The 15,928-nt window shown below is 47.8% G+C and overlaps 1 protein-coding gene across 3 annotated transcripts in view; it reads right to left on the bottom strand.

Moving 5' to 3' along the window:
* Window positions 1-14,839, bottom strand: part of INF2 (inverted formin 2) — a 40,412-nt gene extending 25,573 nt beyond the window's left edge. For all 3 annotated transcript variants that reach the window (XM_014871864.2, XM_088166296.1, XM_088166297.1), the window contains exon 1: window positions 14,753-14,839. The gene's annotated coding sequence lies outside the window, so the exon portion shown is untranslated. The remainder of the gene's footprint in view (window positions 1-14,752) is intronic.
* Between the last annotated feature and the right edge of the window lie 1,089 nt (window positions 14,840-15,928).

The following is a 15,928-nucleotide window of genomic DNA, read 5'->3' as shown; positions in this document are numbered from 1 at the left end:
TGCTTTTTGTTTCCCAGGGCAGAGAGGGGGCTCTGATGGTGGCAGCAATGTCCCCAGACCCTGTGTCTGACCATGCCTGCAGCACCCATGCTCTGCCTCCCCAGCTGCCTGCTCAGCACTGGGGCTGGGTGCTGCTCCCTTGGGCACAACCTGACAGTGAGTCTGTGCTTGCTGCTGTGGGGACACTCACAGCCTCAACCAAGAATCAAAGAATACTTTAGGTTAAATTAAAGACCTCTAAGATCATCAAGTCCAACCATTAACCCAGCACTGCCAAGCCCATCACTAAACCATGTCCCCAAGTGCCACATCTGTGTCTTAACTGCAATCCTCTGCTCATCTTCTCACCCTCAGAGGTTGGTTAGCTATGATGGAGAATCACAGAATGTTAAGGGGTTAGAATGGACCCTAAAGATCCTCTAGTCCCATCCCCCTTACCATGGGCAAGGGCATCTCCCACCAGACCAGGTTGCTCAAAGCCCCATCCAGCCTGGCCTGGATGCCAGGGCTGTGGCATCCACAACCTCCCTGGGCAACCTGTGGCTAGCTACCCTCACAGTAAAAAATTTCCCCCTCTTTCAAGCTGTACCCATTACTCCTTGTCCTGTCACTACAGTTCCTGATGGAAAGTCTCTCTCTGCCTTCCCTGTAGGCTCCCTTCAGATACTGGGAGGTTGCTGTAAGGTCTAAAGCAGCATCAATGTAAAAGTACTCTTAATTTTAGGAGATTCCTTTGGGAAACATAAAGGTATCCTGAGGGCTTGTGTTCTTGCACGTAGCAATAGCAACATCACAATTCATGGTGCCAACTCCTTGGATCACTGGGTTTGCAAAGTTATAACGTTCTCTGCATACATCCAACCTGGTCTGTAAAATTTCCTCCTCCTTTCTTTCTAAATCAGGTGCTTCCCAGATTCAGTTTTCTGTGCCTCTCTGTCCTTCAAGTCCACTCCTAGGGAGATGACATCTGTGGGAGATAAATCAGGGCACATCAATACTTCCTCCATCCTGTGAAGCTGTGGAGAACAGAGCTGCACAGCACAGCTTTCAGTCTAAATTATTGCATGCCTCCAGGACGACACGGATCACAGCAAGGACTGGGGAGGACATGTAAAAAGAGATTTCTCAGGGCAGCTAAGTATAATTGAGTGAAAACGAAAGGGAGAAAAACTGCAGGTCAAAACTATTCTGATTTTTTGGGGAGCAGACCCACTGCCTATGCAGAAGAACGAGACTTTATGGCTGGTGTGTGTGAGGGGGAACAGCAGCTCATTTGAAGAATTCTGGGAGCATCCCAATCCCACATGCTGCCCCCACAGCCCTCTGCTCCCCTCCACAAGGCTGGCAGGGTGAGAAAAGCTCCTTTATGCTGCTGGTCCCCTTCCCTTCCATGCTGTTCCTGGCACTCAGGAGCCTGTTCTGCCTGGCTGGCTGCTAATGACAGGTTTCACTTCTGGGTAGTTCCAGTTTTCCCTCTGCTGCTGGGCATATGCCAAGCCTTTGTATTTTGCAACATGTCAGAATACTCAGTCCCTATAAAGAAACAACATCCTGGCTTTGTGCTTTCCAAAATCCCTTCTTGAAGTGTGATGTGTTTCCTTCCCCTCTCCTTTTGCTTTCATTTGTGCCGTTGTTTTCCCATGCAGTGTTGGAAGAGCTCACCCACATAAAGGCCAACAAACCATCCTCCCATGCACCAAGACAAACTGGGGGAAGCCACAGATCTCTGTTTTAGACACCAACCTGACCCCATGGTGTGGGCCCGTTGGTGTCTGCAGGAACCAGCAGCATTCCCAGTTTCCCAGGGCAGCTGAGGATAAGGACACGGTGGGAAATTCAGGCGAGCAAACCAAAGGCACGGTTTGCACAACAGACCCTGCCCCAGCATGCAAACCAAGTGCTGCTCCATCCTTCTGCTGCCATGGCCAGTAGCCTCAGCAGTCTTTAGATCTACATATTCTGCAGATCACCTGTGTCAGAGGCCAGAATGTGTGATTTATGATCAGAAAATGAAAATGTTTTGGAATGAGTGCCCACTCTTGCTCTTCAGTACTGAGGAAGTTCATGAGGTCTCTGGCACACTGTGCTTTGCTTTGGCACAGCCTACAGGAGCTCTCACAACACAGCCCAGGTCAGCCGTGGCCTCAGCAGTGCTGCAAACCATCATGGGGAATATTCTGTCTTTAGGAAATGAGGGAGCATGGACACACACCCTGCTGCAGCTGGTGGGCAGGAACTGTGCCACCCACCCTCTGACTGGGCCTGGCACAGGGCTGGCATTGGCTTCTGCTGGGAGCAAATTCCCAGGAAAGGACTTCAGTGCATAGACAAAGAGTGGCCATATTGGTATAAATTTGTATGTATTTTGCCAGTATAGCTTATTCTTTTAAAAATAATGAATGTTGTTCTGATTCAGTCCCATTCACCACTATCAGGAATCTGTGCCAGCACAGCTTTTCTCTCCTGGACAAACACAAGCTACAGTATTTTGTGATGTCTCACAGAATGGTAAATGTGTCCATTCAATATGTATTGGTAGCAGTGGAGTTACACCAGGTTTAACCCCACCAGTAAACAAAAGTCACCAGGGCCTTCTTCCTCAGTAAATGAACAAATTTCTCACTGGACTGCTAAAGGACCATAAACAAATGAAGCTCAAGAGAGATGCTCAAGAATGTATGTGTCAGGATCTTCAGTGACCTCTAAACCCTTATTTATATGAAAGGATCCACAAACTTAGCTTCAAATGGGTTTGAAACCACTCTTTGTTACTGTAAGTGTGAAGACACTCAGTAATCACTTCCATTAACGTGGTGAGCCAGGTTTAAACCAGAGTGGTGCAGCTGTCAGATTTTGTTCCTGTAATGACCACTGTCACTGGGGGGGAGACTGGCTTATCTGTGTGAGTGCCAAGTCAGACAAAGCAGTCCCAGAAGCTTTCCATGGTGGGTATGAACCCTGGGCACCCTCACATGCTACCACAGACCCTGGCAGGCACAGTGGATTCCACTGGAGGGATGGGAGGTGGTGGCCAGCACTGGCCCCATGCACAGGGTGCCAGCCCCCAGCTGTGCTGCACCAAATGGGGCCACCAGTGCTGCACCCTGGTCCTTCCCCAGTGCTGCTGTCAGCAGGCCATGGGAGCCAGGGGGGGCATCCTAACTCCAGCCAGAAAGGAATGGGACTTGGGTCCAGATCCCATGAAAACTCTGGGAGTAAGGTGGGTCTGGAGACTCCCCTGCTCCAGTGCCCACACACTCAGGCAGAGGCAGCAGCTCCATCTGCCAGCAATTCCAGCACCGTTCAGTATTTTGGGATGTAATTTATTATTATCATTTGGGGTCATGTGATGAGCAGAAATTGTTACCCAGCAACACGGACAATGCAGTGGCAACTTTCTAAGACTCCTGGCTTCTGCTCTGTGGGAAGCGTCACACAAGCAGATATGAGAGCCAAAACCCTTTTATTGACTTTTTTTTTTTTTGGTTGATGTTTTTAAAAACCTCCACAGGATGCCAAGAGGACAGAGAAAACTGTCAGAGGGAAGAATTCCTACCTCAGAGCTGCAGCCAAATTATTCCCTTGTCTCTCTCACATGGAAGGATATTCTGAACCAGTTGTGTGAGTCTTCTCTTCCCCAGCCAGCTCATTTTCTCCTCTCCACCAAACATCGTGTAAATCCCCAAAGGAGTATCTCTACAGTTTGCACACTCTAAGAAAGTTCAACAGGATGTCAGTGTCTGATAGTATGCAAATACCACTCTTCAGAAAAGTGCAAGGAAGTGAGTTTTCTGTAGCCTCCAGGGAAGGCATTTGCATGTCATTTGTCACTGTTCTCATTCACCCTGTGCTGGTGGCTGGGAAGGTGGGAGCCTTGCCCCCCACTCCATGTCTGGGCCGATATGAAAAAGCATTCCTGGCATGGGGTGACTCAAAGCAGGGAAATGACCAAAGCAGGGTAATGATCTGGCAAAGGAAAGGAAGAACAATGAGAAGGACAAAAGAGGATGCAGGGTGGTCAGGGTGGCGGGATGGAGAGCAGGGCTGTGGGTGGGGACAGCCCCCTGCATCTTGCATAAGCTGTGCTGGGTTTCCCGGCTTTGTGGCACCAGAGCTTTAAACAGTGCAAGACCTCAGAGATCTTTGCAATGCTGGAGGAACCAGGACAGCTTAAAATAATGATGATGTCTAACCAAGGCTGCCCACCCTGGCAGAGGGGCCACAGAGCAAAGGCTGGCAGCTCAGGCAGTGTCCTCTGAGCAGGGGATTGATGACAAGAATTCTGCTCTCATCGGGCACCACTAAGGTCCTGCTGAGCTTCAGTCCAGCCCAGCTTTTATGGGCTGAGCAGGCTCTGAAGACATTAAAACTCTTTTTTCACAGGAAACATCTCTGTGCCTTTCTAGTTGATATTTCATGTGAAAACTAGTTTGTGAGCCACAGTTGCAAAAGGCATCCACTCAGCCTCTTGGGAGGTGTTAACTGAAACCCAGTCATTATTAAATTGTGAATATTTCAGCATGGCCCATTTCAGCACAGGCCTCCTGCCTGGCTCAGGGGTAGCAGTTAGGCTTCAAATGTTTATTTCTTACTCTGTGAGGCTCTACCCTGAACTGAACCTCCCAGATCAAAAGCTGGAACCCACATCAAGAATCTTCCTGCCTTAGGTGGGAAACTCAACCCTTGTGTACATGAGCACCAGTATTAGAAATATACTGATCTGTCTGCCCTTTGGTCCAAATTCAGTTGGGCTTTAAGAGACCAAATTGCCCACGTGCTTTCTAATTAAAACAGTTTCACCATAACAATGTAATGTCCAGGGAAATGACTCTGCATAATTCCCCATCCTGCCATAGGAAACACACTGGGGGTGTGTCCGTACAATCCACGACTTGTTAATTCAAGATGGGTTTTACAACAACAAATGAATGTCCCTTTACATTTCATGCACTCCTGAAGTGTAATCCCCAAGTCCTCAAAAGATTAGTTGCTAATCTGGTTCTTGGGAGCAGGACCAGGCTCACAGCAGGTTTTAGCAGAAAAAATAAAACTTAAGAGAAAAAAAAATCCTGCAAGGAAAGGACTGTGATGGTGAAAATTCCTGTCTTTGAAAACCAATGTAAAAGGTTATCAATCAGGTCCCATCAGGTTTCATCTGAAGCTGGATCTGAGAAATTCCAGAAATATTTCTCCTTCTATAAAGGTTTCATTTCTAACATGAAAAAACCCCACCCAACAAAACACCACAAACCGCCCCGCCCCCCCCCCAAAAAAAAAAAAAAACAAAAAAAGAGCAAAAAAGAAGAAGTGGAGAAATTGGGCTGAAAAGCAGGAAAACCAGCTCTCAGGCTGTACTGTTCCCCTGCAGGCCACATCGACCTGAACTTTCAAGTTGCTCAGAGAGAGGTTTTCCCCCAGCAAATCAGCCCAATTTTACCAAATTTTCTAGCAGATGATTTGGTGGTCCCCTGAATAGTAACTACACCAAAATCAAATAGATTACATCAAGAACTAAGAGTTTAGTCCCATGTTAGGTAAATTACAGCTAAGACCCTCTACTTTTTGAGTATCACTCTGCTGCCTCTCAATCACAGTACAATGGTTCACTGCCCACGTGGATGGTCCACAAAATTCAGGAATCCAATTAGACAGACACAAATACAACCCATTTGCCTTTAGGAATTAGATTATTTCTAATTACAATAATCAGTGTCTTCTCACTGCTCTACGTTTCTGTGACAAATTTATTTCCATGCCAGTGTCTTTTCCAGGAAGTCATGTCAAGGGTTTTGGAAAGGGGACACCCAGCTCATTCTGGGCTAGCAGAGAGATGTGAGCCAGCCAGAGGTCTGTTGCAATGGCTCTTTCTATGTGATCCTACCTAAAATGCCTCCTATCACTCCCTCGAAATCACTAAACATCAGCACAGACAGCATTCAAGAATCCGAGGTACAATATTCACCTCTGCATCTCTGCGATGGATTTTGTTGGGTACTCTGGCACCTATGGGGCCACTGATAATAACTACATGTCTACAGGGGAAAAATTAGGGAAATTAACTTGGATAATTCAATTTCTCTGTTCATCTGAGAACTGAATTCTGAGTTAAGTAAGCAGAAGGACCAGTGTCGAAGTGCTGAAATAGCACTGAAGAGGATTTAGGCATGGGTAAAGACATACAAATTTAGGGGGAGAGCAAAATAAAATTTAGGGGCAGAGTCAAATTCTTCCCCTGCCCACAAAGCATCTGGCCTTTGCAACACGACCTTATGCATTGGGGGCAGCAGGAGATGCCAGAAGAGCTACTGGGATGTAAATGGGGTGAACTAATGATGACCTGCCACAGTGACAGCAGCCAGTTTGTTCCCTTGTGGGGAGCAGACATTTGGGCATCCTCAGGAAACCATAGGAGCACGACAGGAGCTGCAGAGCTGACTGCTGCTGGCTCTTACTGAATTTCCTTACTCTCCTTGAAGACTGACATCCCTCCAGCTCTCTTGTCACAGACCAGCTCTCTGATTGCTTTGCAGCTGAATTGCATTCACTTTAGAGGATGTTAAAAGGAGAAAAAAAAAAAAAGCCTTCTGAAGTAGTCTTTATCTGATGAATACTTCAGATAACAAAAATAAAGGACTCTGCTACTGCCAGTAGCATATTTCTGGGAACTCTGTGTCTAATGGGGTCGATCTGCTTAAAACATCCATAACATTTGCTCTGCAGTTCTTTTGGTAGGAAGCTTCTGCAAGAAAGAAACACCCTGTTTTGGGGAGGGTGCTTCCACCTGAGGAGATTAAACCACAAACTGTGAGGAACTTGGAGCTTAATTTAGAAAGGTGTTGACAAAAATCTCTGCCAAAACTCCGAACTGCACCAGCAGTTCTGCCCAGAGCACAGACCCACATGCAGGTTTCTAAAGGATGTATGTGCTCCTAAGCATAGGTAAAAAGCCTAATATTTACTGTTTCTTTATCCTGCATACATATATTGCACCTGTGCTAAGGGGAACTGCTTAGGCATTGCCAGGATGGAGGGTGCCAGGCAGCTGAACTCTGCTCCCTGGCACACATGCTGGTGCTGCAGCAGCAAGAAGAGGTTATTACAGAAAAAAAAACCTTCTGAGCTCTGCTCCAGAGGGAGAGAGGCAGGCAGGTCCTGTCCAGGGTTTAGCTGTATCCTTCCAGCACAAGCACAAACCCTCCTCACCTGCACAAGGGTGAAGATCTTCAGGCAGGCAGCAGCTCTTCCCTGGAAACCAGTTTGATGCTGGAGGTCCACAGGGGAAAAGGTTGAGGCCATCACTAAGCCAAAGAGCTGCCCAGACCCAGATTTACAGACACCCCTTCTGAACAAAGCTACCAAGACACCACAATGGTACAGAACGGGGAAGTGTTTTTCCAGCTGTTCTCCAAACAGGTTGCAAATGTGATTCCGGATCAGTTTTTCCATTCAGCTGCTGCTGAATCACAGGGGTTGGTATCTCATCTGGTGAACAGCCCAAATGCAAACATCCTGAGTGGTTTTGTTCAGATAAGGCTGACCATAGCCAGGATTCCTAATGGCATGGGCGAAGCACTATTGCACACATTAAGGAGAACAGCCCCAGAAACTGCCAGGCACTTTCCTGCATGCTTGTGTGAATGTGAACATTACCAAGGGTAATCAGAGAACCTGCTCAGCTGCTAATTCAAGAAGTTAAGCATTTGAGCTGTTTAAAATAAATGCTTGAAGAAGGCTGGTTTAGCATGATTTCAACATTAATCCACTCCAAAGATGCCTTCAGAGTATTTTCTCTACTGCTGGGTAAAAAAGTTTGAAGAGCCTATTTTATAACACAGTAATCCTAAAACATTAAGGGGCTTAAGCTTTCTTTATGCTATTCATTATGTTTTGAGAAGATCTAAAATTGTCCTCCTAGATACTAACTTTCCAGTTCTAGCTCAGTCTTCCTATTAACGTGAAGAGATTTTAGTATGACCCAACCAACTGGGATTAATGGGAAAGGTCTCAGGCTTGGTCAGAATGACCTTACTAGACATGCAGGATTATCTTATGATTATCATTTTGACCTTCTTCAGTTTTTCCTTATCACTTTAGATACTGTTTTGCTCTTTCCAGAGAAATCAGCTGTTCAATCATATCCTCAGGTTTGCACAGTCCAAAGAGTTGCAGTGCTTTATGCCAGCTGAACATGTGGCTGTCATTAATCTTCAAGAGGAAAATCACTATATTTGTCTGATAAGTTAATATACAATGAATATTAAGATATAATTCTATAAGTGATTCATCCCGACACATATGGCTTGCTTTCTTATAAGTGTTATCAGACCAGGGGTTTGGGAATTACAGGCTGTAAATCAATTTAGCTTTGTGTTCGTCCTTTCCCTTCCCTTCTAGATAAATAAAGGCCTTATTTAAGGCTTGGTAATGTTTGTGGAGGTTTAGTCCATTTCCAGTAATGGAAACAACAAAACTCAGAATTTATCCCCAGGCTTACAAAAGAAGCCTCAGGACTGGGTAAATATAAAATAACTCATGAATATTGGACAGCTTGTTCTGAAATGGGGAACTACAGCCCATCAGTGCATAAACAAGTGAGCACAGCCAGGCAGGCTGGAAAGCAGCCTTCCAAGGGAGAAATGGAGCAACTCAGCCAGGCTTCAGACGAGAGCTACTCAGGGAGCTGGCTGCCACATTGGCATGACACAAACCAGAAAGGAAACAAGTTATAAAACGTATCAGGGAATAAAAACATTTGTTCCCCAGTTCACCAGCTCACATTTGCACCATTTGTCATATAAGTAAAGAAGACACATTCACAAATACTTTTTAAATTGCAGAGCCTACTGCTGATATGACATTTCAAATTGTAACCCACAGTTACAAATTACAATATTACAAATACTGTAACCCCCAGTTTCTTACTTTGTGTGAACTCTTTTGCTCTAGCTCAGAGCAGATTTGCTTCACTGCATCGTGCACACAGTTGAAAGTTAAGCCGACCAATTCTAAAGGATTTATCACTTTTTTTTTTTTCTTTTCTAAATAGCAGAAGTAATTAATCTGCTTCAGAGAATGAATCAGCCTTTTCTGAGCTAGGAACACACAGAGGAGATTGTGGCTGTTTCTGGGGCAGGAGGGAGGCTTACTGACACAGCTGATGCAGCAGAGGCAGCCCCGGGTGTACAGCTGTGGGCTGGGAGAGGGGCAGAACCCCAGAGCTGCACCCCAAACCCCCCAGTGCCACCCTGTGCCCCCACTGGGACAGAGGGAATGGGCTCAGCACTGCAGTGATGAAGGATGAGCACAAGGAATGGTCCAGGGAGGGCTCTGTGGCTTTGCCTCTCCTCCTGCAGCCCCCTGGGTGGCACATCCAGCCCGTGGGGGGCTGCACCCACCCCTGGGAGCAAATCCTTTGGCAGCAGGAACCATCCTTTTATTTAGGTGAAGTACCTTGATCTGGGCCAGACGGTGGGATGAAATGATTTGCCACATTTTGACTTCTTGGTAGGCTGTGAGAAGAAAAGCACTGCTCACAGAAAGCTGCTGCTGTGTACTATGGGAACTTCTGTTTCCTACTGGGGCCTCTGTCAGAAAATAAATCTAATGCTTAGCTCAGTGCTTCCAGCCAATGCTCAGCAATGACTTAAGAGAAAAGCAGGACAGGCAAAGAGCAGACAGATCCCAGAAAGGGGAAACCAGCAGAACAGAAGCAGTGTGGAGATAGCTGCCTCATTAAAAAAAATGCAGTTTAACCCACGGAGCAGGGCATAACACAGTTATGCCTCAGCTGCACTGAGAAAAGTAGAGCTGCTCACCAAAATTACAAATAAATACATAAATAAATAAATAAAGAAAGATGATGCCAACCTCATTCATTGATCTGGAGAGAGGAAAGAGGCTCTGCTGCTGCCCTGGGGGCTACTGCTGCTTCCCTCCCTTCATCCCCTCTGCTGGCCAGGGTATGCTGGGGAGAGGCTGTGCCTCCAAGCTAAGGGCTGGCCTTGCAGTCCCTGGGACACGAGTGGGGCTGGAATGTCCCTCCCTCTGGGGAACACAGGGAAGGGGTGGGACAGGTGGCCATGGCTCCCCGTGCAGAACAACTTGACCTCTGCAACGGCAAAATCACCGACATTTTCCGTTTTAATGTACAACTAAATATAGATGTTTTATGGTATGCCTCCTTTCCCACACTTTCCTGGAGTGATCTCCAAATTCCTCTGATGTCCTTGCTTGTTAAAATGTGACTCAGCTTTCCCATCTGCAAAAGTGGAGACCCACATAGTTCCAAGGTGGCCAGCTGCCACTAGTGATGTCCTACGTTAGCATTAGCCATCAGCTTGGGAGCAGCAGAGGCAACAGAAGGCTTTGCAATTTGGCTTTGGGGTGAAATCAGTGTCAGAGAGCCTCTAGGTACTCTGTGAGCAGCAATGCAAACCATCAGCTGAAACTTCCCTTGTGTACCCTGTGGGGAAGTCCTCTCAACACCAAGGAGTGACTGAGGACACCTTCCCACAGCCTCTAATGGAGCAGCAGTGCAAAGAGCAAATCCCTCCTCTGCCCTCAAACATTCCACAAAATTAATACTGTTCACACCCCAGCTGAATAATGCCCTGGTAAAAATAAAAAGTGGGAAGTCAATGCCAAGTAGCACCACCTGGTGATAATTACTACAACCATGCCAAGTTCAACATCAGCCTTACCAACTACAGCATTTGGCAGCTCCTCATTTGTCTGTACTTGTGACACTGGACATAGTGCTGGAGCAATGTCCCTTCTGAAGTGAGCCATTTCTTCTGGGATCCTTAAACATTTTTGAATCAGCTCAGTGACTCTAATACTGGAATGAATACTGAATCCATTGTCTCAGTCCTTTATCAGCTCAGCCAGTTTATCAGAGACCTTGAAATACACCATCAAATGCTACAGAGCTTTTTGCAAACACTATTGCTTGCTTAAGATTCTCATTGATCTGTGGCTCCAGCATTCCCAGCACTTTGAAATGTCAGCTCAGGTATTAAAATAGTAGAAACAGCTGAATCCGTGAACAATATGTGCTCATTACATCTAACAGAAAACCCACCATGCTTTTAGATGCTCTCCTGATGCTTTCTGCAGATGTGAAAGGCTGGCTGACAAAGCAGCAACAAATGTTCATCTGCCTGCCACATCACACAATCACTTTTAATTTCGGGCACTCCTGTAGATGTTATGTAGAGGCTATGACTCAGGGGCTCATGCTTGAACCCCACACCCTATTTTATTCCATATTCAGTTTCATAAAATCAGCTCATCTTCCACTGCCATTATCCGGTAGCAATCATAAAGCTTTGGCTGTTGCTCATTACTTATTTCTTTTCCTGAGAAAAAGGAGCCAGAGGATACTTGTCCTTGACAAGGAATCTGAGAGGCACTGAAAAGTCACCCAAATGCTTTTTTTAAGCATTCCCAATTTGTGCTTCACCCCAGTCCTTAAAGCATGCCTGCAGAACTGGTACCACTGGAACGGTGTGAAAGCCCCACACCAGATCTGTGAGCATGAAGCTGCCCCTCATTAGGAGACAGTCAAGGCTCAAAATTTGATGTGACTTGTTTCCTTTCCCGAATTTATTCTTAGCATTTTGGTTGACAGCACAGGACTGGAGAAATCTCAGCAAGATTGAAATATAGATTGTTTGTCCACTCTGTTGCAGCGCTTGGTGCTCTCAGTGCTTTTTCTGGCCATTAGGAGATGAAGGCAGCCTCTGCAAGACCAAGCTCATGAACATTGTGTGATAAACTGCTGCACAGGCTATGCTGAGAAACACTGGAATAAACTTGAGCTTGGTGGATAATGCCAAAAGGATTATAATATATTAGGTCAGAAGCAGGTAGTCATGCACTGAACACGAGGGGTATCACGCTTCAGGGCTGTGTCTACCTTTTGCAAAATATTTAGGTATTTTTCACCTAGTTATGTAAAAAGCAACATACAATGTTAATGAATGGAGCAGGGATAATTCCTTATGTTTATCTGCACTTATCAACTACAGGATTTTGGACTGAGCAGAGCAGGATTTGTTCAGTGTCACTGTGTGACCCTATGACCTGACTTTGTTGATTCAGTGGTATTTTCTCTGAATCATTATTGATAGACCTTACTGCAAATATTAAGAGCAAGGATATTCAAGTGGGAGCTTAACCTGAGCTCAGAGATGAGCACTGAGTTTGTCTGAAGTCCCTTCAGCTGATCCAGCTCAATGAATGTTGTTCATTGCCCAACCTGCAGCATTGTGTTGTTGCTCACTACTGGATTACAACCATCTTCTACTCAGGGCTGGCTACAGGACAATGGTGGGACTAAACATCCCTTGCCAACAGAATGATCACTGCAGAAAAACCCCACGCCTAATAATCGATGCCATGGAAATAAATTGGGCGGAAAGAAGGACAAAATGCAACTTAGCGTGCTTTGGTAAGAAAAAATTTCTGCTCAGCTACTCTGGGAAAACTATCCAGCATACCTGGCACACAAGACAGGGATAAAGTTCAGCTTACAACACATTTGAAGCCACTTGCTATGCAGCCCAGTGAAATCAGAAGTTTGCAAACAAAAAATAAAAATCTGTAATAAATAGGGTACAGATCTAGAAGGATCAAACAGACAGTGAAATGGAAAGGGTCAGTCTGAGTCTAGCAGGGGTCACAACTGTAAGTGAGGGAGGCTCCATCCTACTTCTCCCTTTATAACAGATCAAGTGGGAGAAAGCTGAAGGAATACTGAACCAGCACAGAACATGGGGATATGCAATAAAAATGGGATTAATAAAATGAGTGGAATACAATGAGAGCTGACAGAAGAAAACAAAAGTCAGATGGGCACCTGGAGAGAAAAATCCCAGCTTCCCACAGACCATCACACAAGAGGAGGAACCTGAGGAGGAGGTTAATTGCAGCACCTACCTGGTGAGGGATTTTTTTTCTAGGTGAGGTGCCAAAGTACAAGAGGCACAGGACAGACCTCTGAGCCTTGCAGCTCTGCTCAACCACAGGGAAGTCGGAGATTAATAAGCCCAGCTCACAACCGCCAGGGATCAGCAGAAGCTGGAGCCTGCTTCATGGAAGCAGACAGCAAGTTGTAGCTTGTTTGGCATTGCACAGTAAAGAGAAAAGCATGCAACTCCTCTTTCTACACTGATACGAGAAAAGCACTGGACAGTAAGGACCAAGCAACCATAGTGCAAATATAAAGTCATACAGTGGAGAAAGGATTATAATACCAGTTCAATAAAGCTGTGAAGTTTCCCCTTCCCAGAAGGCTGGCAACAAATGAATTACAGTCGTGTGCAATAAGGCATAATATCATTCTGTGTTTAGATTTGCTGACCTGCCAGGTCTCTTCCTGTCCTACATTTAGATTATCTTTTATACAATGGGTCTTGCACACTGCTTGCATTTTTTCAGCAATATTTTTGGATGACAGCCTAGAATAGGATTACTAACTTATAACAGGACAAAAAAAAAAAAAAATCTCATATCCTCACGGATTCCTGCGATTCCCTCCCCCTGCCCTCTGGTTTTGGCAGCCTCTGTTTAGTGGAAAAATAAGTTTAAGTCGATGGAAGAGAAATGAGATCAGTGGCCAGACAGCCCAAATTCTGAGCAAGTTCAGTAGGACGATGGCAACCTCACTGTAACTCTGCTGACTCCAACTTTCCTTTTCAACTAACTTAAGCCAGAAGTTTATTTTCAGTCTACCAGGGAGCCTGAGGTGTTTTGCACCGTGCTTACCCGGAGAAATTCTTCAGTCTTAAGAATTCAAAAAAAGAACATACAGTTTGCAGTGTTGATCTGGTACAGGGAGGGACGACCACGAGCACCGTTTTGGGGCATTTCTTCTAAAATGAGTGTGTCTGAGCACTCCTTCCCCACCCACGAGCTCTGGAATTCAGCTCTGTATACTGATGTTGCAAGAAGCCATTGAATCACTGCAGAGTTATTGAGCAAAAGGGAGGATGAGGCTGGAGAGAACTATGTGGGAAAACTGGGCAGGACTTGGGAGACCTTGCCTGAAAACCACTGGATAACAGAATCTGTCAAAATAAAAGCCTGAAAGTGGCCCAGCCCAGACGCAGGCACACCATCCATCCACTCCATGCCGGGAGATGCTCTGCCAGCCCCAGGCACAGCAGGACCACATCCCGCCCGCACATCACACCTGCAACCTGCACCACGTTGCACCTACACGTGCAATGGGGACCACGTCACACCTAAACACCGTGTGCCATCCAAACTACATCCAGCACCGCTAATCCAAACCACCCGCAGCCCTCACACGGTGTGTTTGCGGCTGCAGTCGGGACCAGCTCCCACCTGTGCGCTCCACTGTCGCACCTGCAATCCGGACTTTGTCCCACCTATACACCGCGCTGCAGCATCCGCATCCCGGACGGGCTCCCACCTCTCCGGTGCACCGTCAAAGCGCCGAGGGAGCCCCGTCCCAGCGATGCTGCCAAACCTGCAGCCCAAAGCGGGTCCCACCTACAGCTCCCTGCTGCTGTCGCGCCTCCATCCCCTGCGCTCAGCCCTCCCTCCCGCAGCTTCGAGCCGCCCGCCGAGCTACGGAGCTCCTTCCTCCGCGGACACCCGCCCCGTCTCACCGGCCGGGAGCGGGGATGCCCAGCCGGGCTGCAGAGCCAGGAGAGGCTTTAACCCAACTTCTCCCGAGCGAGGGGACCCCGCTCCCGCCATCGCCGCCGGCGGAGCTCGGCCTTACCGCGGCGGCTTCCCTGCAGTGGGGACGGCAGCGACCCTCGCTGACAGCGACCCTCCGTGCCGGGGACCCTCCGCCCGCGCCCGCAGCCGCCGGGCTCTGCCCGCCCGCGGGAGCCGCGCCCGGTTCCGGGGCGGGGCGCGGGCGGGGCGGGGGGTCCGGACCGGCCCCGCCGGGGAAGTTTGTCGCCTCCCGGGCGGGGGCTCCGCCGCGCCGCCCCGGGCCCGCGTTCTGCATGGTGCGTTCGCTTGGCAGCCCCGCTGTTGTGTTCTCGCCCTGGCAGATCATCCCCGGGGGAAGAGCTCTCCTTGGAGCCAGCGCTGCTCGCTGCAGAGGGCTCCTGCCCACCGCACTGTGCCCCTTCCTGCCGTGTCCCGTGGGCATGCTGGAGGCGAGCGCTGTCCCCGCCCGTCTGACAGCCTGAGCTGCCCCGCTGTGAGCGGCCGCAGCCCCTGCCCGGCCCGGGAACCCTCCCAGCCCAGCCCTGGGGTTTGGACCCGCGGCCCGGGGCTGGGAGATGAGAGGGGAGTCACGAAAGCTGGGGACGGGCTGGCCAGGCGGTCAGAGACCCAAGGGATCCTGCACCCTCCTCTAGGGACCCGGCACCCTCTGCAATGTAAGCGCTTCACTCTTAACGTAGAATCATGGCATCGATCAGGTTGGAAAATACCTCTAAGATCATCGAGCCCAGGCGTTAGCCCATCATTGCCAAGCCCACGACGAAACCACGTCCCCAAGTGCCACATCGACATGTCTTGTAAATTCCTCCAGGGATGGTGACCAGGCGCTTCCCGGGGTAGCCTGTTCTAGTGCTTGAATCTTGGCTGTAAAAATTGGACTTTGCACTGGGCTAGTAAAGCTAATATCTGAGCATTTTGCACAGATTTTGAGTGTATCACCATGTAAACATCTAGTCAGATGCAGCCTAAAACTAAAGTCAGCACAAGTTTAGCATCTCATGGTACTTCAGATCGATGGGCACAGTGGGCCACCCAACCCAGAAGAGGGGAAGGATGTCTCTTCCATTAGTAAAACACATCAGCTGTAGAGATGGGCAACAAAACAGAGGAGTTAAAGTAAATATTAACAGCCAAGTGGGGAGAATTTGGTGGAAGAGTGTTTCCCTTCGTGGGTCAGAAGTGCTGTCTCCTAATGTAATAGGCATTAGGGGCATGAGTC

This window comes from Sturnus vulgaris, chromosome 6, assembly GCF_052056855.1.
Source record: "Sturnus vulgaris isolate bStuVul1 chromosome 6, bStuVul1.hap1, whole genome shotgun sequence".
Taxonomy (NCBI): domain Eukaryota; kingdom Metazoa; phylum Chordata; class Aves; order Passeriformes; family Sturnidae; genus Sturnus; species Sturnus vulgaris.
Note: the sequence above shows the minus strand (reverse complement) of the source record. Positions and strands in the feature narration are given on the sequence as shown.